The sequence below is a fragment of the Rhinatrema bivittatum genome, chromosome 3 (assembly GCF_901001135.1).
Source record: "Rhinatrema bivittatum chromosome 3, aRhiBiv1.1, whole genome shotgun sequence".
NCBI lineage: Eukaryota > Metazoa > Chordata > Amphibia > Gymnophiona > Rhinatrematidae > Rhinatrema > Rhinatrema bivittatum.
Genome location: NC_042617.1, coordinates 578586646 through 578613192, shown reverse-complemented (window position 1 = coordinate 578613192; position 26547 = coordinate 578586646). Strand labels below are relative to the sequence as shown.

The 26547-nt window shown below is 47.6% G+C and overlaps 1 long non-coding RNA gene across 1 annotated transcript in view; it reads right to left on the bottom strand.

Moving 5' to 3' along the window:
* LOC115088389 overlaps positions 1-26470 on the bottom strand; it is a 32033-nt gene extending 5563 nt beyond the window's left edge. The window contains exons 1-4 of the long non-coding RNA XR_003855763.1: positions 25074-26470; positions 15861-16018; positions 15090-15436; positions 13980-14040 (exon numbers count right to left, since the gene is read on the bottom strand). This is a non-coding gene — a long non-coding RNA (uncharacterized LOC115088389). The remainder of the gene's footprint in view (positions 1-13979; positions 14041-15089; positions 15437-15860; positions 16019-25073) is intronic.
* Between the last annotated feature and the right edge of the window lie 77 nt (positions 26471-26547).

Here is a 26547-nt window from a genome sequence, read left to right as displayed (position 1 = left end):
GTTTCCATCCCTCTCCCTGCGAACGCCTTCCCCAAATGCAGGTAAAAATTACACGGGTCATGGCGCCACCCACATACTTTTTATATCTGCACGGCAGGTGAGCAATTCTCAAAAAAGTCCATTTTCTCAAGTAAGGCCTATTCCCCCCCCCCCCCCCGTGGAAATGGCTTTGAGAATGAGCCCCTGGGTGTTTAACAAGATGAGTGCCTGGGCTACAGAAAGAGCCTGGCCTGCACGAGCTGCTTTGCTTTCAAGTCTGGTTTGCCTATTCACCGACTAAAGGCCCCGAACCTTCCGCCGTGTCCTAGAAAAGCTGTGGCACCGAAGGGCACATCACAGGCCCCGGACACATGGCATCGCACGCACAAAAAAAAACGGGAGAGCTAGCGCAAGTGTGACTTTCGGGCCGATACAGTAAAGTTCACGGGAGAGCGGGCGCTCGCCCAGGCCAGTGTCCTGTGCGCGCGTGATTCAGTAAACTGAAATATTTAAATTAGGGCCCGTGGTAAGCAGAGGCACTAGGGACACTAGCGCGTCCCTAGCGCCTCTTTTTCGACAGGAGCAGCGGCTGTCAACAGGTTTGACAGCCGCCGCTCAATTTTGCCGGCGTCGGTTCTCGAGCCCGCTGACAGCCATGGGTTCGAAAATCGGGCGCCAGCAAAATTGGGCATCCGGTTTTCAACCCGGGATGATTTAAAAAAATTTTTTTTTAGTTTTTTTTTTACTTTGGGGGCCTCCGACTTAATATCGCCATGATATTAAGTCGGAGGGTGCACAGAAAAGCAGTTTTTACTGCTTTTCTGTGCACGTCCCCAGCGCCGGCAGAAATTAACGCCTACCTTTGGGTAGGCGCTAATTTCTGAAAGTAAAATGTGCGGCTTGGCTGCACATTTTACTTACCGTATCGTGCGGGAATAACTAATAGGGCCATCAACATGCATTTGCATGTTGCGGGCGCTATTAGTTTCGGGGGGAGGTTGGACGCGCGTTTTTAACACGCTATTACCCCTTACTGAATAAGGGGTAAAGCTAGCACGGCGAAAACGCGTGTCCAAACGCGAGTTAACAGTGCGCTCCACCGGAGTGCACTGTACTGTATCGGCCTGTTTGTCAGCAGAAACATCCCAGCTCTCGCTGCTGCCCCGGTCACTCCCCTCTCGCAGTCCCCACATCCCGGTCACAGCCACAGGCCCCAAACAGGGAATCCTTTTAACAGCTGATGCTCTCTGCTCCAAGGGAGAAAGTCTGAGGACGATTTTTAGTTCTCTCTTCTTCAGGAAATCAGTCTCCAGCTCTCGAAGTGAGTGCAGAACAAGTTCCCTGTAGCGTGGCGCAGCGGAGATGACGTTTTCCGGCGCGCTGCAAAGTTCAGAAGGGCCCAGCCCCCCTTGGAAAGTCCGAGGACTCTGACCGCAGTGTTGATTTCGGGGATAAAGATTGCCTTTCCTTGTTTAACTTGCTTCAGTGCATTGAGTGTGCGTCACAGTCACTCCAGTTAAGGTCATCAACGGGCTCCGTTTTCTCAAGGCAGGCTGATGTTATGCTATGGCTTTTTCGTGAATGAAGTATTATGGTTTCCTGGTTTGTCCACTTGGATAGGTACAAATAAAGGTCAACAAATAAGTTCCAGGTGATTACCTTTCCAGCGCTATGCTTCCTGACGGGGGTCGGGGCACGGCTCTAGAAAACTAGTTTCAGATGTGCTAAAAAGGTATCACCTACAGCTTGCATGTTTGATTTTAAGCGCGGTCAGAAATATCCGCCCATGCCAAAACGCTGGAGCCAGTCGGTAACCCAGAATTCAATTCATTTCATTAAGAGCGCCCCGCATTAACTGAGCTGCATTTGCATTTCCCCCCCTGATTTTTGTTTTGTTTTTTTTTTTTCCGTACAATCCATCATGCTGCTTCTAGGTTGCCAATAAGTCCATGTTAACTAATTATCAGATACGGGCTTAGCTTCAACAGGAAGCAAAACCAAAAATTACTGGCAACTCAAAGGAACAAATGCTCTCCGGGCTTGGCGGCTGTACCTCCTGATTAGGACAATGCCACCAGCTGTCACCAAGGATAATGTTTTATTTTTCTCTTTCCTAAACTGAAGGGTTTAGTCCTCCGTCAGGACGCAGGGTGTGTGTGGACCCTCGGGGGCCACCGTTGGCTTGACGCAGCCTTGCCAGCACACAGCACCGCTTAGGCGGCAGCAGACTGGCAGGAAGGGGTCCGGTCCAGAATAGTCCACAGGCAGGGAAGGGGCAAGGTACAGTGAAGGCAGGATTCAGGACAGACGGCAGGGATACCACAGCGAGGCGGGGCTGGAATATTACCCAAGAACAGAATCGGGAATCACAGGATCAAGGCTCAGGCACTCTCCCTTTATTGATGTCGGGGTGCACCACGGAAAGTCCCGCAGGTCGAGCCTATTAAATCCGGCCAGTGCTGTGTGCCCTTAGCCTGGGTCACAGAACGCGGCCCCCAAGGCAGGATGCCGGGGAACCAAGCCAGGACATCTCCGCAGAGGGGGGCATGACACCAAGCCAGGCCAAGGGCTGTAAGGAACAGACCAAGGTGCAGCAGCCCGGGAGTGGCTGCATGTTACTTCCTCTTGCTGTGGCCATGGTCGTAAATGTTTGCGTTCCCCCTGGGGTTGGGTGGCAGGACATGAACTCCCTTTATTAGAAGCTTCTGGCTCTCAGCCAAAAAAAACCTATCTTCTGCTCATAGCTCAGACCCGAGACTTGATCTTACCCTTAAAAAAAAAGGCCATGGATTGATCACTAATAATGTTTGATATGAAAAGTAAATTAGATGCGGTCAGATGCAGTATTTGTATTTCTATTAGCTAACATACAGGCCAATGTAAGAAGCTGTACATTAAAACTGTGTGCTGAAAGTCAGTGCAGCTTTAATGGACATGCTAAAAAAGTTTTAATTTCTTAATGCACTTTACTAATGCAGTAAGCTCATAAAATGCTAATCCATTGGGAGTTAAAAAAAAAAGCAAGCTAACCTGAAAATAAACATAAAAAATGTTTAGCTCACATATAAATATAGTTTATACACATAAATCATGTTTTCTGTGCAGAAAACATGATTTATATGCACAAATCATCTTCTGCACCTAAAATAAGATTTATGAGCACAAAAAATGTTTTCTGCATGTAAATCCTGAGTAACTTTGTGCCCCTAACTTTGTTGTGTTTCTAACTTAGATATGATTTATGTACAAAGAAATGCTTTCAGCACAGAAAACATTTTTGGTATACATAAATCATGTTTTCTGCGCATAAAATTCCAACTGCAGATCCCAGCAAATGAACCCCCGCTTCCAACCTTGGACTAGGAGTTACGTTTCCAGGGCTAAGAAAACACCAGGTCGGCCAGCATTGGGAGATAGTGGCCAGTGCCATCATGAGCCTGGGATTTGCATGCAAGGGTGCCCAACCTATACCCTCATTTTTTGTGTGTGCAAACTCCTTGCTGCATTGGCAGTAACGTTTGTGCACAGAAAGTGTGCCCACAACTGCGGGTTAAACCGTGCACTCTGCCAAGCACATCCTATTACATCGGCCCCACAGGCAGCAGTAGAAAATGTTAATAGCCAAATTGTTTGTGGGAAAGCTGCACTCTTTTCCGGCTGTGATACCTTTCACTGGACCAAGAAAAGAACTGTGAAAAATGATCTTCTTCATAAGCTTTTGGGACCACGTATGTTCCTTTTACAGATGCCACCTACCATACTCGGTGCATCTCAGTTCACGTTATGGATGTCATAGATTTATATATCAAACAACTAAAAAAAGAACTACAGAGCAATTTGTATGAGCAAATTATAAGTTGATTATAAGTTGATTTAAATTCGGTTCCATCACCACTCATAGGCAAAGCTGTTGTTGTGGGCGTGGACCCTTGGACCAAGCTGGAGTTGACGCAACCTGCAGGGAGGACTTTGTTGTGGCAGAGGCCCAACTGGAGCTTCACGTATAGTAGCCCGCATTCCCCTTAGGTCGAGCCCTTGAGTGCCAGGGCCGACAGCCGCAGGCTTCAGCAATAAAGGAGGTAGTCGGGTCACAGGCCAGGGTCCAGGTCAGGCTGAGTACAATCAGGGTCAAGACCCAGGCAGTGGTCGGTGACAGGCGGAGTCCAGTCGGAGTCTGTTCCAAGCCGAAGTCAAAACCAGATATCCGAAGGAGGACACGGGACGGAGAAGTAGGCGGGGAGGCAAGGAACAGCGCTGGGGAGCAGAGCAGACACTGAAGACTGGAAACGAGGAACCGAAGACTGACCACAGGAATGACAAAGAGCAGGACCTCAGGAACACAGACCATGGCTGCCAAACAGGAAGCAAGGAGCCAGAAACAAGAACAAGAAACAGAAACAGGGACACAGGACCAGCGTCGGGAACACGGTGAGGCAATGCACTACTACCAGGGAAGTTGACTTATTATCGAGGCAGGGAGCAAATGCAGGAGTGGCCTTATATAGGATCAGAGTGGTGATGTCATCCTTAGGCACCATTGGTTGTTTCCCACTGCAGGCCCTTTAAAGGGAGGCCGATCGGGGGGGGCAGGAAGGCAGCGGTGTTGGAAGGGGCAGCCTGCCGCACGCCTGGGAGAGGAGCTGTGTTGGCATCAGCGGGGGCAGGGAGGAACACAGCGGTCAGCCACGTGTTCCCTTGGGGGTCTGTCCCGGCTTCGGGCAATCAGATGCTGAGGTTGGATATGCAAGTAAGGGCAGCGGTTCACAGGCTGAACACAACAGTACACCCCCTCTTTAAACCCCCCCCCCCCCCGAGGATTTTGGTTTCCTGGGTGCATGGTGTGGAGCACCCTTAGAATATTGGGGTCCAAGATATTGGAAGCGTTTTTTTTTGGGGTCATACCCCTTCCATGCAATAAGATTCTCTCATTTCTCGCCCTGACGCCTTGGAATCTAGAATCTCTTTAACTTTGTAAATCATGTTATCTTCGGAAGTCAGTTCCTGAGGTCTCAGTGGTGCTTTTGAGGACCAGGAGAGAATTGAGGGTTTTAATAGAGACACATGGAACATGGGTCCAACCTGGCGGAGAATAGTGAATGCCCCTATGTAGCGAGGAGTGAGTCGCATAGAGCAGTGGTCCCCAACCCTGTCCTGGGGGCCCACCAGCCAGTCGGGTTTTCAGGATATCCACAATGAATATGCATGAGAGAAAATTTGCATGTTGTGGTCTTCTTGGCTTTTTGGGTTGTTTTTTGAAGGAGGCTATTGACACAGGTCCAGAGATTGTGGAGTTCTTGGGCAGATAGCTGGGCAGCTGGTGGAGGTACTGTCACAGGGAGAGGCAGAGGAGGCAAGGGTTGTCTCCCGTAAGCCACTTGGAATGGTGAGAGGCCAGAGGAGCTGCAAATGTGCAGATTGTGAGAAAACTCTGCATAGAGCGGAAGGGAAGCCCAGTTATCCTGGCGGTTTTTGGTGTAGGCCCAGAGGACGTTCTTAAGGGTCCAGTTTGTACACTCATATTGACCATTTCCCGTGGGTGATAGGCAGTAGCAAAATCTAGGGTGACACTGAACTTTTTGCACAACGAACACCAGTATTAGGCCGTAAATTGTACTCCTCGGTCAGAAACAAAATGCTTGTGTAATCAGTGTAAACGGAAAATGTGGAATGTAAAAAGATCTGCCAGCTCCGGTGCAGAAGGAAGACCCAGAAGTGGGACAAAATGAGTCATTATAGAGATGCAACCAACAACCACCCAAATTACAGTGGCACCATCTGAGAGGGAGAGCTCCACTATGAAATGAAATCAGTGGACAAAGTGGGTTCAGGGATCTCTGGGGGTTGGCAATATCTGTAACAACCCCCAGGTTCATCCTGACAGAGCTTTCTGCTGCGCACAGATGGGACAAGAGTCGTCTTAAGCCCGAATATCCTGCCTCATTTGAGGCCAACATTAGTATTGTTGGAGAAGTGCGAGGGTTCGGGTCCATTCAGGGTGTTCTATGACACGGGAGTCATGGGACCATCTCAATACCTGCTCTCTGAGTTTGCTGGAAACAATAGTCTTCCCTGGCAAGAGAGTCATGGAGGCGGCTAGGAGGATCCTGGCCGAGTCAATGATGTGCCTGGGAGGCTCTGGGATATCCTCTGCCTGGAAGATGTTCTTGAGGGCCGGACAGAACCTTGAGGGCCGGACAGTACCTCAGCTCGAAATCAAAACATGCAAAAAAACAGGGGGCCTGTCATGCATTTAATCGTTGTGCATGAAGGAGGTGTTCCAGATTCTTACAGTCCTCATAGAGGGTAATATGGCGCTGAGCACCTCTAGCCAATGGTGCCATTCCACAAGCGCTAGCTTGATCCCTAAGAGCTCTCTATCCCCTTTGCCGTAATTGCGTTCAGCTGATGAAAACTTCCTTGAAAAGTAGGAGCAAGGATGGAGGACCTCTTAGGGGAATACTGGCTTAGGACTTCCCCTACCCCCATGGAAAAGGTGTCCACCTCTATGATGAAGGGGCGTGTAGGGTCTGGGTGGTGAAGGCAGGATCCTTGTACAAAGGCATCCTTTAACTCTTGGAAAGCTGGTATGGCATCAGAGGCCAGAACATAACGTTAGCTCCCTTATGGGTAAGAGCGATGAGAGGAGCGGTGATCTTGGAATAATTTGTGATGAAGTGCCAGAAATAGTTGGCGAAGCACAAGAATCTTCGCAGAGCCTATAGCCCTGTTTGGGTTGCTGGATGCTCTTGACCATGTCCAGATCCATATGGAAGCCTTTTCTGGATAGAATGTACCCCAGGAAAGGGAGACTCTCCTTTTCAAATAGGCACTTCTCTAATTTTGCATATAACTTGTCCCGCAGTCGTTGAAGCACCTGGTGAACATTCTGTCAATGAGAATCAAGGTCTCTGGAGAAGATGAGGATATCGTCGAGATATACGACAATGTAGACATAGAGAAGATCTCGTGCATCATCTTTTGGAAGACAGCCAGGCGTTACATAGCCAGAAGATCATCACCAGTTACTCGTAATGCTCATCTCGAGTGTTGAATGCTGTCTTCCATTCATTCCCAGACCAGATTCAAATCAGGCTGTGGGTAGGGTTGCCAACTGTCCAGTTTTGGACCGGACAGCCAGGTTTTCAGGCATTCTGTACAGTGTCCAGTCAGAAGTACTGACCGGATGCTAAATGTCCAGTTTTGCGGTGGATCCTCCTTTTTTCCCACAGCCTCTTAGTTCGTGGAAGAAAAATGCAGATCGGAGCCTATCAGAGGAGAGCTGTGCTGAATCCCTGCCTCCTCTCCCATGTTGTGATTGGACAGCATAGGGAGAGGAGGTGGTGCACAGCCGAGCCCTCAGCTCCCAGTGGTTCTGCAGATACATAGATACACCGTATAGGCAGTTCACTGGCAGGATCTAAAATATATTTCCTCCACCCCACCCCCCTGGTCCTCAAGTGTCCAGTCCTGGTCTATGGAAAAGTTGGCAGCCCTAGCTGTGGGCTCCTCAGAGATCTAATTTTGTGAAGATCCTCACCCTTTGAAGGTGGTCAAAGAGTTCAGAGATCAAAGGTAAAAGGTACCGATCCTTGTCGATGACTGCGGTTAGGCCGCGGTAGTCGATGCAGGGCTGGAGTGACCCATCTTTTTTTGAGACAATAAAAGAAGTGGGCACCTGCCAGAGGTGTGGATCGTTGGATGAAACCCCGGTCTGAGTTCCCACCGATGTACTCTGCCATTGCCTTGTTTCAGGGAGAGACAAAGGATACGCTCTGCCCTAAGGTTAAATGTATAGCGTGGTTAAAAATGTAAACCAGAGTGAAGGCCTCCGCCAATACTTCGGTATATAAAAGCTTACAAATAAATAAATAAATAAGGAGGCTTGGTGTCGGGGAGCAACTCAATCCTGCAGTCATATTCCCTATGAGGGGACAATGTCTCGGCCTTTTTTTTTTTTTTGAGAAGACGCCCTCGAAGTCACTGTACTGTGGAGGGAGACCCGATAGGACGGGGGTTCCACCCCCTCCAGACAGGAACCGTGACGATAAGGGCCCCAAGCTGGCGAGCTGTAGTGAGGCCCACTCAAATCACGGAGAGTGCATTTGTGTAACCAAGGAAGCCCCCGACACAATAGGGTGATCAGCTCTGACAAATAACGTGGAAAAACGACGCGTTCCACGTGCAGCAGCCCCGAACGCACGGTCAAGGGTGCGGTGGCGAGTGTGATCCGACCGGGCAAAGGAGAAGAAATAATTAAGGTGTTTTCCCTGGAAACCGTGGGAAGCTTTCATCAAGAAATTCCCCTGACAGATTCCTAAAAAACTGTGAATTCTGCTGCACGCCTTGTCGCTGATTTGTGACAAGGATACGGGGGAGAGAAGGAAAGAGAGAGAGAGAGCGAGCAAGCACTCCCAACTTATTCTCCCCGACGCCTCTTCTGTAGCTTTGATTATGGACCACATTGTGCAGTAGAATTTGGCTCAAGCTGAGTCCGGTTCGGAGAGCAATGCATCGGGCATCGTTAAGACAGACAGACAGCCTAGGACTCGCATCAGAGTTGATGACGATTAGCAAATTGTTTCTTGCCAACAACTTTTCTAATGCCTGGAAAATGTTGGTGCTGCTTTCGTATAACATTTGAGGCATCCTTTCTTTCTGTTTGCGAGATTTATTTCAACAAGACAGCACCAGAGAATAAACGGGATACACATAGCAGGACTACCGTGAGCCTTAATTCACAGAAACACATTTACAATGTGATGGCAGATAAAGACCACACAAAGCTCTCCCCTCTGCAGAGACACTCGAGTTTTTCCAACCTATCTGCCTGAACGGTCAAGTTAAAAACTGTAACTAGGGACCTTCGTTTTCAATTTTTATTTTATTTTTCCTGGGAATTTTAATGTTATAATAATAATAAAAAAAAACCAATCCGTGGAAAAATGACCTTGTTATAACAAACGGGAGAAAGATCAGTGGAAAAGTCCTTTTTCCATGGATCTATTTTTTGTTATAATATTGAATTTCCTAGGAAAACCAAAAGTCCCTTACTATAAGTTATACGCCCTGGCCTCACAATGCTTAGCCATTGTAAATTTGAAGGACCTTCCACCAATGTACTTTAACTGTTCGTTTAAAACTTGTTGTGTAATCCGCCTTGAGGGCCATTGGTGGAAAAAGGCAGAACAGCAAATGCCCATAAAGAAATGAGATTACTAAAATCGCAGCCTTCGGTTTGCAGTAGCGCAGACTTTGCACGGTTTCTAGGCCTCGCCCTGCGTGCGGGCCCCCATTGCCTTTTCGAATTCCATAGCACTGCCGGTCAGAAAGCACGGCCCGCGCCCTCCCCTTCCTAAAGGAAGCTTAAGATGCCATGAGCGGAGAAGCAGGGTTACGGTTGGTTTTATTTACAAAGATTTGAAACCGTGTTACAGTGCAATGCAGGCGAGGGAGGGGACCTGAGCTGTCCATGGGGGCCACTTAGCAAGGGGCCCGCAATCTGCCTGTGGCTGTCAGAACAAATCGCCTGAGTTATCACCTTCTTAAATGCCTCTGGCAGCGTCCCCCACCCCCCACTCCGAGAAGGATTTTTTTTCTGTACAAAGTCTTCAGCCCCCACCTCACCACCACCAGGGGAAAGAGGCCAGAATGTTTTTGCTTCCACTGTATCCTCTGTCCCGTGCGTCCACCACCCTTTCGGTGAAGCAGCATCTCTTGTGTGTCTCCTGATTCTGCCTCCTTGCAGCCTCGTCAGAACGTGCTTCAGTGAAATATGCTTTCTTCTTATGCCTTCTTTTTTTTTTCAGGGTTTGAATGTCTCCATCACATCCCTCTCCTCTAGGATTGACATCTTTAGGTCTTTAAGGCTCACTTTTGTACCTTTTTTTCATAGCTAGATTGGCTCAACTCTGTTTTATACGCTTTTCAAAATGCACCATGCAGAAGTGAACATGGTACTTCAGAGGGGTCCGGCTCTGATTTTCTGTGGCAAGCCGGAGTTTACTGTTTGTTTTTTTGGGGGGGTTTTTTTTACATTGAATGCAAAGCAAGTTCTGCAATCCTCCCTTTCTGTCGCTGCATGTAGAAACGGATGCACGCCAGCGAGGAGAAATCTCAATGCCTTTGGCCCCATTTCTTTCCAACTAACTTTTTCAAGGCTTCGGCCTGCTCTTACCCACAACCCTTTGAGGGTAATTTTCAAAAGGGTTGACACACAGAGAAACCCAAGGGCCCTGCGCATCACCCCCCCATTTGAAAATCAATTTGGCGTGTTTGCGCGAAGCGTGATTTTTGCCCTCACGTTCCTGCGCGTCATAAGCAGGCGCTGCAAGGAGAGGCTGCAGTGCAGGCAGAGAGAGGAGTTACAGGCATGGTTTGGGTGTTTTGAAAGCATGCGTGTAAACCCACATGTACAAAGTTACAGCTGCCCTTGAGCAGGCACAATTTTGGGTGTGTGTATGTTGCAGGGGGTCACATACATCCACCGGCAAATTTTTATGCATGCATTCACTTTGAAAATTCTGGCTAAAGCCTGTGTGAAAGAAAAAAAAAAAAACCAACCTACTCCCAGCCTTTCACCTATAGGGGGTGATTGAGAATGGCCTTCCATACATTTCTGATTCAGACCAATATGTCTCTCCTGTAGCAGTCTCCCTTGTGGACTTGCTGCGTTGTTCCTTTTTGTTGGTCAAACATGCTTTTTTTTTTTTTTTTTTTTAGAAAATACCCACATTTTGATTCAAGAATCAGCTTTGTCTAATCACAGTTAAGTGTGAATCACAAAAAAAAAAAAAAAAACCCATGCAAAGAATGTCACTGTATTAAACCGAGAACAAAATGCTCTGAGGCTGTTTCCTGTTCACCAACTTAAGCAAGCTAGTGATACTATTTTTAAGAGAATGTGTTCTTTAACCTTTTACTTACTGAGCATGCTAAAGTAATGAGTGATCTAAGTTATGAATGTGCCTGCCATAAAAGCTTAACTTAGTTTTATCGCTCTATAAAGTAGATTACTTTTCTTCAGATGTACATAAATGTTTGATTAACTTTAATTTGGTCTTCAGGGAAGTCAGGCATGCAGCTTGCCCTGGCTTATGAGGCTCATACCATATCAACAATAGAGTAGGCCTCCCGGAAGGTCAAGCCACCCCAGAAACTAGCAGATAATTCAGTTCTTCTGTATTATTTTTTTTTGGCATGGGGGAAAGCCCATCATGTTAGCCTTTTACTATAATGCAAGAAACAAGCTTTACAGAAGTATTGAATTCTAGAGGAGCATTTGTCTCGCCTGCTTAGGGTCCACCCAGCAGTAAAATGCTCTGGCCATAACCTTAGTTAAAAGAGAGCCAATTAGCAGGCAGGTAGAAATGATATCTTCACAAGCCTGAGAAAGGTCTAAAGATGTAAATCTCCAGACTACTTAAGGTCCCTGCCTCAGGCAATGGGCTATTCAGAAGAACAAAGAGCTCCCTTAGGAAGGGTGTGAAGCTTGTTAGATTAGAGGGCTCCTACAGCATTCAGCATAGCAAAGGATCTAATAAACCAATTATTGAACAGCAACAGTTTTAGACTCCATTCTCAATAGTGCAAAACCAGAGGCCTGATTGTAATAAGTAATAAAGTAGATTGGAAATCCTAGGAAGGACATGGTCATGAGGGCAACAAGACAACTGAGGAACTCAACAGGGGGTAATGACAGGACAATAGCTAATGGTAAGCAGGGTGGGGGCCATAGAGGTCAAACAAAAAGCAGCTAAACAAAGGAGAGTCAAGATGCAAGAAACGTAATTGGCATGGCAGTCTGTACATGCATTGCCTAAGCAGGGGCCCATGCAATAGAGTACACGTGGTTGGACGCGCGTTTTGGACACGCTAGACTAGCGCGTCCAAAACGTGCGCCCAGTAGCGCCCGTCAGATGTTAATTGCATGTAGATGAGGACATTACCCATTACCCCCGCTGCAGTAAAGCAGGTTCCCAACACAACACTTTTTTTTTTTCCCCCCCAACGCGGCAAATTTAATCCCAGCCTCGGAGGTGGAGTAAAGTCAACTTGTCGACAAGGTCTCATGAAAAACATTAAAAAATAGGTTCTCTGGGTTGTGATCAGTGTGTCCTCCCCCTTAGTATCATTGTGTCACTTGAATTTACTGCTTTTGATGGAAAAGTTACGCCTGCCCTGGTGGGCTGCTGGCGCGCCATCACCCGGCTCGGGGGCTGGTCCGGCGGCCTCGGCCACGCCCCCGGAATGCCTCCGGGCCAGTAACATGTCCCCCCCAGAACGCCCCCGAATGTCGCGACCCCCCCAACACGCCCCCCCCCCCCCCCCAGCAAAGCCCCGGGACTTAGGCGCGTCCCGGGGCTTGCGCGCACCGTTGAGCCTATTCAACATAGGCTCGGCGCGCGCAGGGGGAGCTTGGGGCAGGTTTTTGGGGGGTACGCGTGTATCCCTTTGAAAATCTGCCCCAAAGCTTTCTGAGGCAGCTTTTGGGCCACAAATCTGTTAAGTCTATTTCTCAAGCTGTGCTCCCTGGCCATTAAAATACTGTAGGAAACTGTCCTTTAAAGGGCTTGCTGGACATGCCTATGCAGTCATCCTAGATTACTAAACTGTAGCCATATGCTTTCTTTATTGCTCTGCTCTACGGCGCCTTCCCCCAACGTGGCTCTCTGATGTATTTCCTGTGACTTATTTGGTGCTCTCATGACGTATCCCTATGATATCTAACGCGCCTTTATTTGCTTGAGCTATTACGTAAGAGTGTAAGCAGTGACCTGCCGTGACACGCTTTGAGTCCTCTAGCTAGCCCCAGAAACGTAGAAGCATGATGGCAGAAAAAGCCCGCATGGCCCATCCAGCCTGCCCATTCATCCAGCTAATTTAGCATTATAGTTCTCATCACTCGCTTAGAGAGCCCCCCCTTTATTTTTCCCATGCTTTTTGAATTGAAGAAGTATGAAATAAATACAGGAGGATGGTGATGATTATGATTTACCCAGTAAGTAGATAAATACTAGGATACAAGAGATGCATTGTAGTGGGGGCATTCTTGGGGGGAGGGCAACAGGCGCAGATTTGGATTTTCAAAACTAAAGCACGTTGCTTTGGCCAGATAAAGTATTTGCAGAAAAACCAGGGGCAAATCTCTGTGGCTATTTTTTTCCTTCAGCAACTGTCGAAGGGAATGTACTGCCCATGTGCACATTTTTGTTTTATCGGTGAAAATTCCCCAAGTAAAATATGCTCAGGTACTTTCCACCTGCCCAAGCAATCTTTAAATGTGGTAATGATGTGGTCAAAGTCTGGCCCCCACCTTCCCCGTTTAATCACTTAAGATTTTAGATGTGTAAAAAAAAAAATGTATTGTCCTGGTGTTGCGTACCTCACTGACTGATCTTTTGTGTCTATGCCCGTTATAATTATCATATTACGTGCATCCATAAAGATTATTTACCAAACATTTAGATGTCTAATTTTTGTTAAGCCACAGAAACATTGATAGGCGATTTTGAGGGAAACAGATTTACTGAAATCTAATAATATTATTTAAAACAAATATAGAACAAGATGGTACTGTAGGGTCCCCCGTAGAGCCTATACAGATTAAACGACCACTGTCCATAGTAACATACAAATTATAGCAAAGCAGGGTTATCAAAAACCAACATCTCAGAAAAGCTACGGGTTATCATGCAATTTACAGTACAAATTTGTACTATGCTTTGGACATAGCTGTCAGATTTTAAAAACAAATATTTTCTCATGTCAATAAGGGAATATTCACATGAGGGAAAATGTTCCGAGCCTTTGAGGAATACAGCCCACAGGAAAAAAAAACCCAGATATAACCTTTCCCCAAGAACACCAGATCATCACCGATTCCAAAGATGATGCTGTCAGGCCTGAATCAGACCTGGATCCAAATTAAGGGGTAGAAATAGTAAGATGGTACAGAGCCAGGGTACAGAAAGCCAAAATTATTCATGCGCTTATATACTCACAACCAAGGCTGGAGTTAAAAATACTGCAGCTAATTAGGACCTGAATCAAGAAATATGATTGCTAAGAAAAAAAAACAAGAAGAAGACGTATGAATATTTCATGAGGCCTGGTTTCCTACTTTTGTACAAAAACTTTCAAATGGTTATGACTGCTGATCAATAGTAGGTCAGCGTTCAAAATCATCAATGACATCACAGGGTGTTCTGACCTCCCTGAGCTTTCAACTTGTCTTTTCTTTAGAGAAAGTTGACTTGCATGACATGTTGCCATATTTTGAACTATAGGTTAGCTGTTTTGTATCTGTAGGAAAATGCTTAGTACATCTAATCCTACACAATCAGGCACTAACCAAGGTCGGGGCATCTCTATGACATCACAGCGTGCTCTGACCCCCCTGAGATTACACTCAAGTGACGTGGTAAGGCAGGTCTGGGATACATGACACGTGTGAGCCGGGGTCATAGGGTGCGCCACTATCTGTGGAAGAAATTTGAATGAAATTGGATAAACAGTTCAAATGTTATTGGTGTGGGACTGGGAGCACACTTACAGGGGTGCAGACACACAGACATACTGACATAATGATCTGGGATGCATAATTTCTCAAAGCTGTTTTCAAGGGTGAAGGTTTTTTTTTTACCCACGTGGGTGTGGTAAAAACACAAAGCCACAGTCCCCTGGGTAGCTCCCCTGAGTAGATCTGTTACCTCAAGACAGAAAGGGGGTAATTTTCAAAAGGAGTTACATGCGTAAATGTAGCTACTATTGTAGCAATTTTCAAAAGCCATTTACTCAAGTAAAGTGCACTTATGTGAGTAAATCCTATAGACAAGTCAATGGCATATATTGTAGCAATTTTCAAAAACCCACTTACTCAAGTAAAGTGAATTTACTCCAGTAAACCTGGTTTTTACTCGAGTAAATGCTTTTTAAAATCAGGCCCAAAATGCCACACTCACTCCCCAAGTCGATACAATTGAAGATTCCAGGATAAGCAGTGTTTTAATACTAATGCTAGATTATACTCCAGAAAGCACCACAGCAAAGGTAACATAACAGATACAGCAAAGATAATAATTGCAATAATGTAGTACAAATACTTTTCTTACAATTATTAGAAGGGTGGCTGGCGGTTCAAGATGCCCTCTCTGTGCCTGTCCTTCTTCCATCTCTTATCCTTTCCTCTACTAATTATCCCCCTTTTCGTCTGCACGTCTGAAAGCACTTTTTGAGGGATTGCATGCATACTTGTTGCATGGTCATGTGATGCAGGGGACAGTTGTGAGATCGCTGAGTCCAATGAGGCCTACCTCGTGAATACATCTTAAGTCAAGCTTGTCAAGTCTTAGGCCAAGCAATCCCATTCCATCATGGCAATAGGGAATTTGAAAATTCCACTCACCCCCTTCCACTTGAGGTAAAAATACTTGCACTGGTCACATTGCAGGAACTTTACCTGTGGCCAAAAAAAAAAAAGAGGTGGGTTTAGATCAGGGGAAAGAGAGTATCCATGAGGATTTCATTTTGAAAGCCCCCTATGCATACTTTCCAGCAGGCACTTTTGCACCTGCCGCGAGACCAGTGAAAAATGATGAGAATCGCATTCCCACCGCTGCCCAAATATTCCACAAGGAGTTTCCCTTTGAAAATGACCTTACAGGCCCACGGACACAATGCATCATGGGCCTACAGACCCTACGGGCTTTTTTCATGAATGCCTCCTGCAAGGCCAGTTTCCCTGTGGAACCTGAAACTGCTAAACAGAAAAAGGAAAGTAAGTAGATTACGCAACACCATCTGTAATAACCAATGGTCGGAGTAAAGGCTGTGCAGAAATCAATAAGACATTCAGCAAATTAAAGATCTCTTTCAGAACTCACCTAGGGGCTGGCCCAGCGGCTGTGCTGAGGTTGAAGCACCGCTGCCCTTGGACTAGACATGTCAAAGTTTATTTATCCGCCTTCCTCTCAGTCCCTTTCAAAGCCCAGCCATGCCTGGGCTGGATGGAAGCCTATTTGCATAATTGTTCATCAGCAGCCTGAGAGAGTAATAAATGTATAAAGTAGTTGGCCTTAACAGCAGAGGGGGAAAGTGATAAACAATAGAGACAGACGGGGAGACAAGGAAGAAGCAGGAGAATTGTTAAAAAGGGCTCCAGGGGTGATCCAGGAAACTATAAGATCAGTGATCCTCAAATCGGTGCTGGGCAACATAATAGAAGTTATTCTTTAAATTTCTGACCACATAGATAAGACATTGTGTAATGGGGAGAGACAACATGGTCTCTGCACAGGGACTTGCTTTAGCAATCTACTAGACGTTTTTGAAGGTGTAAATAAGCATGCAGATAAAGGTGATCTGCTTGATAAAGTGCATCTGAAGTTTTATAAGGCATCTGACAAAGTCCCTCAGGAGAGACTCCTCAGGAAATTGGGAGGTCATGGGATAGAAGGCAGCTTTCTATTGTGGATTGGTAATTGGATAAAAGTTAAGAAACAGAGGGTAGGGCTAAAGGGTCTAAATTGAGAAAAGTGGTTAATTGTATGCTCCAGGGGTCAGGGCCGGTGCAAGGGGATTTGGCGCCCTAGGCGAGCCTTCTTTCTTGCGCCCCCCCCCCCCGGTCTCGGCCCCGACTCCTACCTCATTCTCAATCACGCCCGCTGACTGGGGTTTTCTGGGTCGCGAGCAGATTGGGCACTGCTTGCGGCCCGCCAAATCTCCACTCCTCTTTGCCACCACTTGCGGCCCCATATGGCTCGCACCCAGTGGCGCACCAAGGGTCTCCGGCGCCCAGGGGCCAATGCATTTGTGTGCCACAGAAAATCAGTGGCATCTCTAGACAGAAGAATTTGTTTTGGGTGGGGGGGGGGAGCCAAAATGACATTTCTTCATCACACCCACCTCTATAGCATGGATCCTGCTTTAAAATTGGTTATAAAAAAAAGTGTTGTTAAAAAAAGTCCAAAGGGTCCTCTGCATTATTTTAAAAAGCTGGCCAGTTTCACACTTCTAGTAAAACTACTATAAAATTATTTGATAGCCTCATTCAACTAATTCTATATGGATTATGAGAGTGAAGTCTGGAATATATAGGAAGGGACAGAATGTCAATACAAATCCTGCACCTCCAGTTCTGTATCTCTGTGCATCCACTGAAATTCCCCCAAACAATGGAGCTTGGATGTTTCCCTTACAGCTCATCAAACTAAAAGATATTTTCAAATTCTGGTGTCACCTCACAGTAACAGCAGCACAAACACCTTCCACTGCCAGGCACATTGTGAACTAACATAAAGCACCGCAAAAGAGACACCCAAAATCTATACTGCAATCCCAGCATAAAAATAACAGTAATAACACCAAGGATTCAAACAATAATAACCCTACCTGTGAAAAAGCAAGGGTAAATATTACACTGGGTCCTAGAATACCAATACACCACCTACTGAGGAAACAAAACAAACCCGATTGCTATAGATCTCTATACAGACACTATATGATAGCAGAATCTCTCATCATGGTCACAAACACAGAGCAGAGACAGACCCTCACCAAATACAGAATACAAAATAAAGGAGCACAAATTAGAAAAAACTGAAATGGAAACCCCAAGAAGCCAGACTCTGTGTATTAGCAATGGAAAAACAGAACAACCATTCCTCATAAAACAAATAAAATCAAGAAACAAAGCATCAGTTATAATAGTAAAACCATACTAATAAAATATTTTAAAACTACTGATAAATAGAATTTCTATTAATTAAAATCATATACATTTTTTACAATTTCCCAAACACCAATAAAATATTTCAAAACAGTACATATATCAAATAACACCCAATAATTAAAACTAATAAGGATTTTAAAAAGCCCCTGCTGTCCATACATGGGAGCTCTTGATTTCCAGTCACCCTGATATTGTCGAGGATTAGGAGGTTATCCTCTCTCTCTCACACATACTCACATATGCATTCTCTCTCACACATACACTGTCACATACATACACATTCATGCTCTTATACCCAACTATAACCTCTCGCTCTCACAGACACTGACACACTCTCAGGGTGTAAGACACTCTCTCCCCCTCCACACACACCCCCACACAAACTCTTACTCCCCTGGATTTTCTCATACACACTCATGCTCTCACTCTCACTGGCTCCCTCACATACACACAAACACACACTCCCAGGCAAGCTCCCACTCGTTCTCACACAGACACACACACACAGGCAAGCTCCTAGTCATTCTCACACTGAACCCCAGGCAGGCTCCCATTCATTTTCACACCACTCCCTCCCCATCCCCCAGGCATGCACACATTCATTCTCACACACACAGACCCCCAGGCAGGCACCAATTTATTCTCACACACACACATACACCACACACAGGCCGGCACCTATTCTCACACATACAAACCCCAGGAAGACACCCATACATTCTCATACACAGACACACCCTCAGGCAGGCACCCATGCATTCACACACATACACTCCCATTCATACACATGCACACACTAAAGGCAGAGACCCCCTCTCTTTCTTTTGCCAGCAACCTCAGAGCCTCTCTCATCCCTCTGCTGCCACTGTCACTGCTGCTGTATGGCTATTGGGGAGGCGCTGATTGCTGCTATTGGCACTGAAGCCCATTCTGCTGCCTCCTCTGTGCAGGCCCCATGGGTTTGCAGTTCCTCCATGCTGATCTCGTACATTGTGAGATCCGCATAGAGAAAGTGCTACTCTTGCACATTCCCAAAGATTACATGTTCCAATCAGTAAAAAGTAATTTATTTCTTTTTACATTTGCTGTCTGATCTTAGTTTTCTAATCGGTTGGTCACAGGCTTTTTTTTTCCACCTTCCCTTTCTTATTTTTTTGCCAATTCCTTTTATAACATATTTCTTTTCTCTCCATCTGTCTGCTTCCCTCAAACACACAGTCAGGTTCTCATTCTCACATGCTTTCTCTCTCTCACATACACAGGCATTCTCACATGCTGTCCCTCATACAATTATTTATACACAGTCTCTCTCTTGCACATCCTGTCTAACTCTCACTCCCACATGCTGTCTTGCTCAAGCACAGGTTCTCACTGTCACATGCTCTCTCTCATACAATCATTCCTACACAGGCTCTCATTGTCACATGCTGACTCACACACACAGGCTCTCTCTCACTCCCACATGCTGTCCTGCTCAAGCACAGGCTCTCACTGTCACATGCTCTCTCTCATACAATCATTCCTACATACAGGCTCTCACTGTCACATGCTGACTCACACACACAGGCTCTCTCTCACTCCTACATGCTGTCTTGCTCAAGCACAGGCTCTCACTATCACATGCTGTCTCTCACACACACAGAGGCTCTCCCATGCTGTCTCTGCAAACATTCAGGTCTTCACTCACACACACACACACACACAGTCTCTCAACTCATCTCATACACTCACACATACACACTGTACAAACCCTCAGTCTCTCTCTCACCTCTGGGCCTCCTCTTCACAGGCCACTGCAGGATGGGCTCTGCAGCGGCCCCGGTCTTCTCGAGCCGCGCTGATCCTCTTCTGCACGCGGCTGATGCTCCTCCTCCTTCCTGCCCGCGCGGCTCCGGCAACATTTTTCTTCCGGGGCCGCGCGGGCAGGAAGGAGGAGAAGTTCCTGCATTGGCTGATGCTCCTCCTCCTTCCTGTCCGCGCGGCTCCGGCAACATTTTTCTTCCGGGGCCGCGCGGGCAGGAAGGAGGAGCACCAGCATGTTTAGACGCGACTGTACCACGGTCCTGCCGATCTTCTTGCTGTGTGTATCCGGCACACAGCATAGCAGTAGTTCACTGCTCAGCCACCATTGGGATGACGTCCAACGGCGGCCATTGGCCATCAGCGGCTCGGCGCCCCCTAATGCTCAGCGCCCTAGGCGATCGCCTAGTTCGCCTAGTGCTTCCGCCGGCCCTGCCAGGGGTCCGTACTGGGACCCTTGCTATTTAGCTTGTTCATAAATGATCTGGAGAAAGAAATGGCGAGCGAGGTGACTCTATCTTCAGATGACCTTTTAAGACTTGGGCTTTTAAAAAGGCAGATGAAATTTAATGTGGACAAGTGCAAATAAGGGAAAAATAATCCCAACTGCAGATGCACAATGCTGAGTTCCGTGTTACGCGTCACAATCCAGGAAAAGGACCTGGGGAATCCTTGTGGACAATACCTTGAAATCTGCGGCTCAGTGTGCGGCGGCGGTGGCGGTCAAAAAGGCAAATAGAACGTTAGGAATTATATGGAAAGGAACAGAGAACATCAAAATGCCTTTTTATAAATCCACAGTGCAATCACACCTGAAGCATTATTTCCAGTTCTGGTCGCTCCATCTCAAAAATGACATAGCGGGCAGAAAAAGGCACAGAGAAGGGCAACAAAAACCAAAAATTCCCTTATGGAGAAAGGCTAAAGAGATTAGGGCTCCTTAGCTTGGAGAAGAGACAACTGAGAAAGGGATTTGACTGAGATTTATAACATGTGTGAGGTAGAACGGTTATTTACCCTTTCAGACCCTGGGACTGGGGGACACGCCATGAAACTAGCAACCGGCAGATTTAAAACAAAACCTCCAGAAGTGTTTTTTTATTTTTTTGCTAAACGCATGATCAAGCTATAGAATCTGTGCCAGAGGATGTGGTCAAGGCAATGAGCTTGACGGGGGTGCAAAAGAGTTCCTGAAGGAAAAGTCCATAAACAGTTATTATTCAAGCAGAATTGGGAAGGGCAGCGCTTATCCCTGGGAGCGAGATGCAAGAAGCAGATCGACTTATTGGGGGATCTGCTGGGTACCTGCAGCCTGGACTGGCCACTGGCAGAAGGAGATTGCAGCAACCAAGGCTGAGAAGTATAAGGTCATGGGTGAGGACTTTCCAAGTTTTAGGCATACAATGGAGAAGGCGGTGATAAAATTTAGCTGGGGCCTGAATGTGCCTGAAAAGGGAGCCGGAAGAGGCAAAGGGCTCAGAGTCAGAGCACCTTTTACATAACGGTTTGCTTTTAATAAAACTCTGTTTTCATGAGGGGAGAAAGAAAAGGTAGAGATGGGAGACAGAAAGAGAGAATAAGAGAGGAAACAGGAGAGAAAGATATCAGAAAAGCTAGGAAGATGGAGTGGAGGTAGGGAGGGAAAAGGTTTATGTACACCCAGAAAGAGAGAGACAAGTTTATGTGGACAAAATAGGCTCTGCTTAAAAAGCTGCTTTTGTTAAGCTGACACTGGCTGGGAAAATGAAACGGTGGATTCGCTGTGAGCATGCGGTCCAGGCCCTGCTAAGGCTCTAAGGCACTGCGACATTTTTATGAAGCATTAGAGAAGTAAAAAAAAGGCTCTACTGAATTCCCAGGGCTTTCACTGTCCTTTGCCACCTGCTCGCTGCCGGCTTCAAACTCAAATCTTGGCGTGCATATTCCAGGAAGGAGCCAGCAGCCCCGGCAGGGGCGTTCCTGCACCCCACGGTCTGCACGGGACATGGGGGGGCTGCAGACCAGCCTTGTTTCAGAAGATCTCCCAGGAGAGGCCGAGGGATCGGAATATGCACACCCTGCAGGAGAAGGGGGTGCAGGGGGACCTTCCCGTACCTGACAAGGTATTAACGAGGCCCAAACTCCAAACCTTTTCCATGAGAAACGGCAGAACTTAGGGGGCCGTGATGTGAAATTCCAGGGTGCAGGCCTCAGAACTGTTATCAGGAAATATTTCTTCATGCAGAAGTGAACACGGAAAGGGCTTTAAAAGATAGCAAATGCCCTCTCTCTAATAAAATGATGGCTTGGAGAAGAGACGGCTGAAGGGAGATAGGATATAGGGCTACAAAATGGAATGGAAGGAGTAAACTTTAAATCAGTTGTTTATTCATTTGAAAAGTACAAAGACAGGGGGGACACACAATGAAGTTATTGGGTAATACATTTAAAACTAATAAGAGAAAAAATACATATTTTTTTTACTCAAACCATAATTAAGCTCTGAAATTCGTTGCCGGAGGATGTGGTGAAAGCTTATTAGTGTAGCTGCATTTAAAAAAGGTTTGGAAACGTTTCTGGAGGAAAAGTCTATTAACCATTATTCGAGTTGCAGAAATCCAGTGTTTATTCTTGGGATAAGCAGCTTGGAATCTCTCTACCCCCTTGGGATCCTGCCAGGTTCTTGTGGCCTGGCTTGGCCACTGTTGGAAACAGGATGCTGGGCTTGATGGACCCTTGGTCTGACCCAGTATGGCATTTTCTTATGTTCTCATGGCTCCTGCAGCTAATCTTTCATTATCTCCGGCCGGGCTGTTAGGAGCAGTACAATTACAGATTAACTGCTGAAATATCTGTGTGCACCTAATTGAGTAAGAGAAGTTCGATAAAATGCACTGCTGACTCATTGGCTCTTCTGCAACTTCCTTTCACTGTAAGGTTGCATCACAAGAACAGCCCAAGCACCTTGAAATGATTTCAGGGCCAGAGCTTGCAGGGGGCACCGGGCTCCAGGGGGATGTACGGTCTCTGGCCCCCGGCCAAGGACTTATCACTGCGACGACTGGGGGATCGGAAAAGAGATTAAGGGGTATCGGAAAGGGGGTATCGGATTAAGGGGTATGAGAGAGCATGGTGCCCAGGCTCAACAGGAACAGATTCTCGCGTAGCTGGAAGCACCAGGCCAAGGAAACAACAGATAAATCACGTGATCGATAGTGATTTCTCGGTTTAGTTACGTGGCTTTGCCTTTCTTTTGGTCTTTTTTTTTCACCTTTTAAATGAACGTTACTGTTTTTAAGGCCAGAGTTGCCGCAGAGCAATGGCTGACATCTGTTTGTAAATCCTTATTCTTGCTGTTTGCCTTTACGTTACCCCTTGCCATTTTATTTGTATGCAGGGCGGGGAGCCACTGTAATATTGAGTGTGACAGGAGACTTCTAATGTGAGCATCAGACAGAGCGGGTAGCTGAGAGTGACTCCTGAAATGCCAGACCTGGGGGCCGCAGAGAGCAGACAGAATAGATAAATGCCCCTGGCGCACTTACCCTCCAGCCTGGGGAAACTCACTTTGCACTTGGTAGGAGGAGATGCCAATAGCGGGGGGGGGGGGGGGGGGGGGGGGGGGGGGGGGGGGGGGGGGGGGGGGGGGGGGGGGGGGGGGGGGGCGATGGTGTTGAATCCCCCTCCCCCATCCCTTGAGGGTCAGAGTGCAGAAAGCAGGCAGGCTCTAATACTGAAGAAGATGTTACAGTCAGAGCTTGCATGGGATTTTAACACGCCGGCTGAACTTACACGTTTATTAGATTTCTTTCTTTCGGGTTTTTTGGGGGGGGGGCGGGGAGAGGGCACTATCACAGCCAGAGCACGGCTTTCCCCTCTAGTACCTGTGAGAGTGAAACAGGGCCAGGGTCACCAACGCTCCTCTTGTTCCTTTATGACCCCTTAATCTCTCGTCATTGTCTTCCACTCCAAAAAATGACTCTGGGGAGCCTTCGCACGTGGGGGGGAGGGGAGGGCGGTCTGGACTATCTGTGCCCTCCCCCCCCCCGCCTTGTGCCAGCCAATGTTCAGCTTGAAGGGGTCCCAGGCAGCTGGTGGAGGGAGAGGGATTTATTTCTACTTCTCCATAATCTGATAGCTTCCATCCCTGCTTCACTCCCTCTCTCATTCTCTACCGATTTCCTCACCCTCTCCATGTCCCCTATTAATCTCATCCCTCCCTTCTCTTCCCCTTCACTGCATTCTCTCCATTTGAATTTTCCTTCCTTCTCTTAACCCATCTTCCCCTCTAGTTTTCTTTCTGCTTCTCTCCCATCTTCTTTCTCCACCCTGCCATCTCTTTCCTCTACAACTACTCTCCCCCCTTTCTCCTGCCCCTAATACTTCCAGTCCTCCTGCTCTCCTCCCATTCCTCCTCTCTCTCATCTCTGCCTCATTTTCCAGCCTCTCTGTCTGCTCTGACCCATCTCTTTTACCATCTTTGGCCTTTTCCTCACTCAGCAACCTCCCCCTCCCCCTTATCTCCCCTCTCCCTTATTATTTATTAGCCCCCAGCAGATCCTTCCCCTCCAGCTGACAGTCTGCTGCCTGCCCTATTGGACTTCTTGTCCTGCCTGCTTGAGGGACAAAGCTGCAGCCAGGGGGGGGGGGGGGAACTCCTGAGAGCCCAGAGACAATCCCTGAGCAGCAGGGATGTGGAGTATCTTTCAGGGCAATGTATATCTTCCCGGATCTGTGGCTTGGTGGCAGCAGGCTGTCGCCCCTCTCCACGGATTCCCTCCTATTTCCAACTCCCCAGATGCAGTGTAGTGCAATGGTTAAGAGTACAGGTGTGTGACCCTGGTCAGTCTCTCCTGCCCACCAGTATTTAGTGGCACTTGTTCCCAGATTGGCACTGTTCCCATAAACACAAAATACATCTGCCCCTACGAATCTCCCTGCTCTCAAACACTGAACAGCAGGGTGTTTGGGAGATAACAGTGAAGCTGTGTACACTGAGGGCACCAGAGGCATAATAAGATATTAGCAGTGGCGAACCTAAAGTATTTGGTACCCGGGGTAGATATCTCCTTTGGCATCCCCCACCAAGCTTCACTTCTCTGCCCCTCCCCCGCCCCCCAATGATCTCTGGTTCCCCTTCCATACCCTTGTACACAGGCTCCCTCCATTTGTCTCTCACTCACACATACACACCCCTTCACACAGGCTCACACACACACACACACACCCCCACCCTCCCTCAAACAGGCTCCCTCTCTCTCCTGCATACACACACCCACTCATCCAGGTTCCCTGTCCTCTCTCACACACCCTCACACAGGCTCCCTCTCTTTTGCACGCACGCACGCACACACACTCTCACATAAACTCCCTCTCTATTGCACATACCTCTCCCTCCTCACATAGGCTCCATCTCTCTCTGGCAAACAGGCACTCACAAAAGCTCCTTCTCTCTCTCGCACACTCATACACTCCTGCACACAGGCTCTCTCTTTCACTCACATGCACCCCTTCACACGGGCTCTCCTCTCACACACAAACATGTACCCTCACTCAGGCACCCTCCTGCGCCTGTCATTCTGCTTACCCTCACACTCATAGGCCGCGTCGATGCCAGCTGTTAACTGCTCCTCAGCCGCGACCTGCCAGTGTCTCCCTCATCTTCAGCTGCGAGCGAGATAGGCTCTGTTTGCGGCCACCGACCTTCCTTTCAGCTGGTATCCCACTCCTGAAGGTCACCCGGTGTGGACTGTACCCCCCCCCCCCCCCTTACAATGCCACTGGATGTTTGTAGTACTGGACTTCCCCACTTGACATTTTATGCAACACAAAACATGAAAGATGAGACACTGCTGAAAAGCAGACAAGAGGTCAATTTAGATGTCTGTATTATATGTACTGTAACATCACAAACTGGAACCAGGCCTAGAATTGCTTCATACTGTTGAACCTGAGAAGGCCAGGAAAAGAACTTCAGCTATTTCCTGGCCTGGTGCGGGGGTGACTGAACTCTGTACTTGTGCCTGTGAACCAATCCAGCCCTGGGAGATGAGGGCAGGCTGGGCCTGAAATCAGGTGTCGAAGGAACAGATTCCAGACTTTTGTAACACACACAAAAAAAAAAAGAGTGGATAGGAATGCCCCTGGTGGCAAAAATAAAAAAAAACAAAACGCAAAACTGCATTAGATATACTGTTAAAGCGGAAAAACGAGGGAGCAGTGGTAATTCTCAAAATAAGAAAGGTAACGGGTCGTGCCCAGCGGCAGCCTCTCTACGTTCCCGATGGGGTAAAGGAAGCGAGCTCAAAACGGTTCTGGTTTGGTGACCGTCAGACAATCACCGCCGCTGGGGATGGGGAATTAATCATTGCTACTGCCACCGAAAAAGGCCCAGGTGTGAAGCGAGAACGGATCTGAGGGGTTAACAAAGTTGGGGGGGGGGGCGATCCGTCTCTATCCGCTTAGGAAACTCCGAGGAGGGGGGCCTGCACGGTCCGGCGGGCTCCCGGAAAACCCCGGCCCAGCAGCTCTGCCGGGAAGGGGGAAGTAAATCAGCAGCAGCCGCCCCGGGGTCCAGGAGCAGGCGCCCGCGTGTCTCCTGCATTAACCGAGCCCGCACACATTGATAACCTAAAATAATTAAAAGAGTTCAACCATGGAAGACAAACGCCCCGGCTCCAGCTTTCCGCTTCCTGCCTAAGCGCCTGTGAGTTTACTCGATATATTTATTTTTTTTTAATTAATTTAATTCATCTTCCCTGGGCGAGGCGGGTTATGCATTAAGAGCCCGGGCTGCTGCCCGCGTTCCGCGCGCCGGTCCCAGGTCTCACGCGCGCGCCCTTTGCTGGGCGCCGGTGCCGCGAAATGATCTCCTCTATGCAAATCCGCTCTAGCGGGACTTCATAAACGGGCCCGGCAGCTCCTCATCAGGCCCTTTTTTTTTTTATTATTACCCCTTCTACCTTTTTAGTTCAGGGGGGGGGGTGAGGGCGGGCGATGATGATGAAACCTGGATCGAGGGCCGCCTGAAAAGCCCGAGCTGCGCCGTGCACAGGGCGATT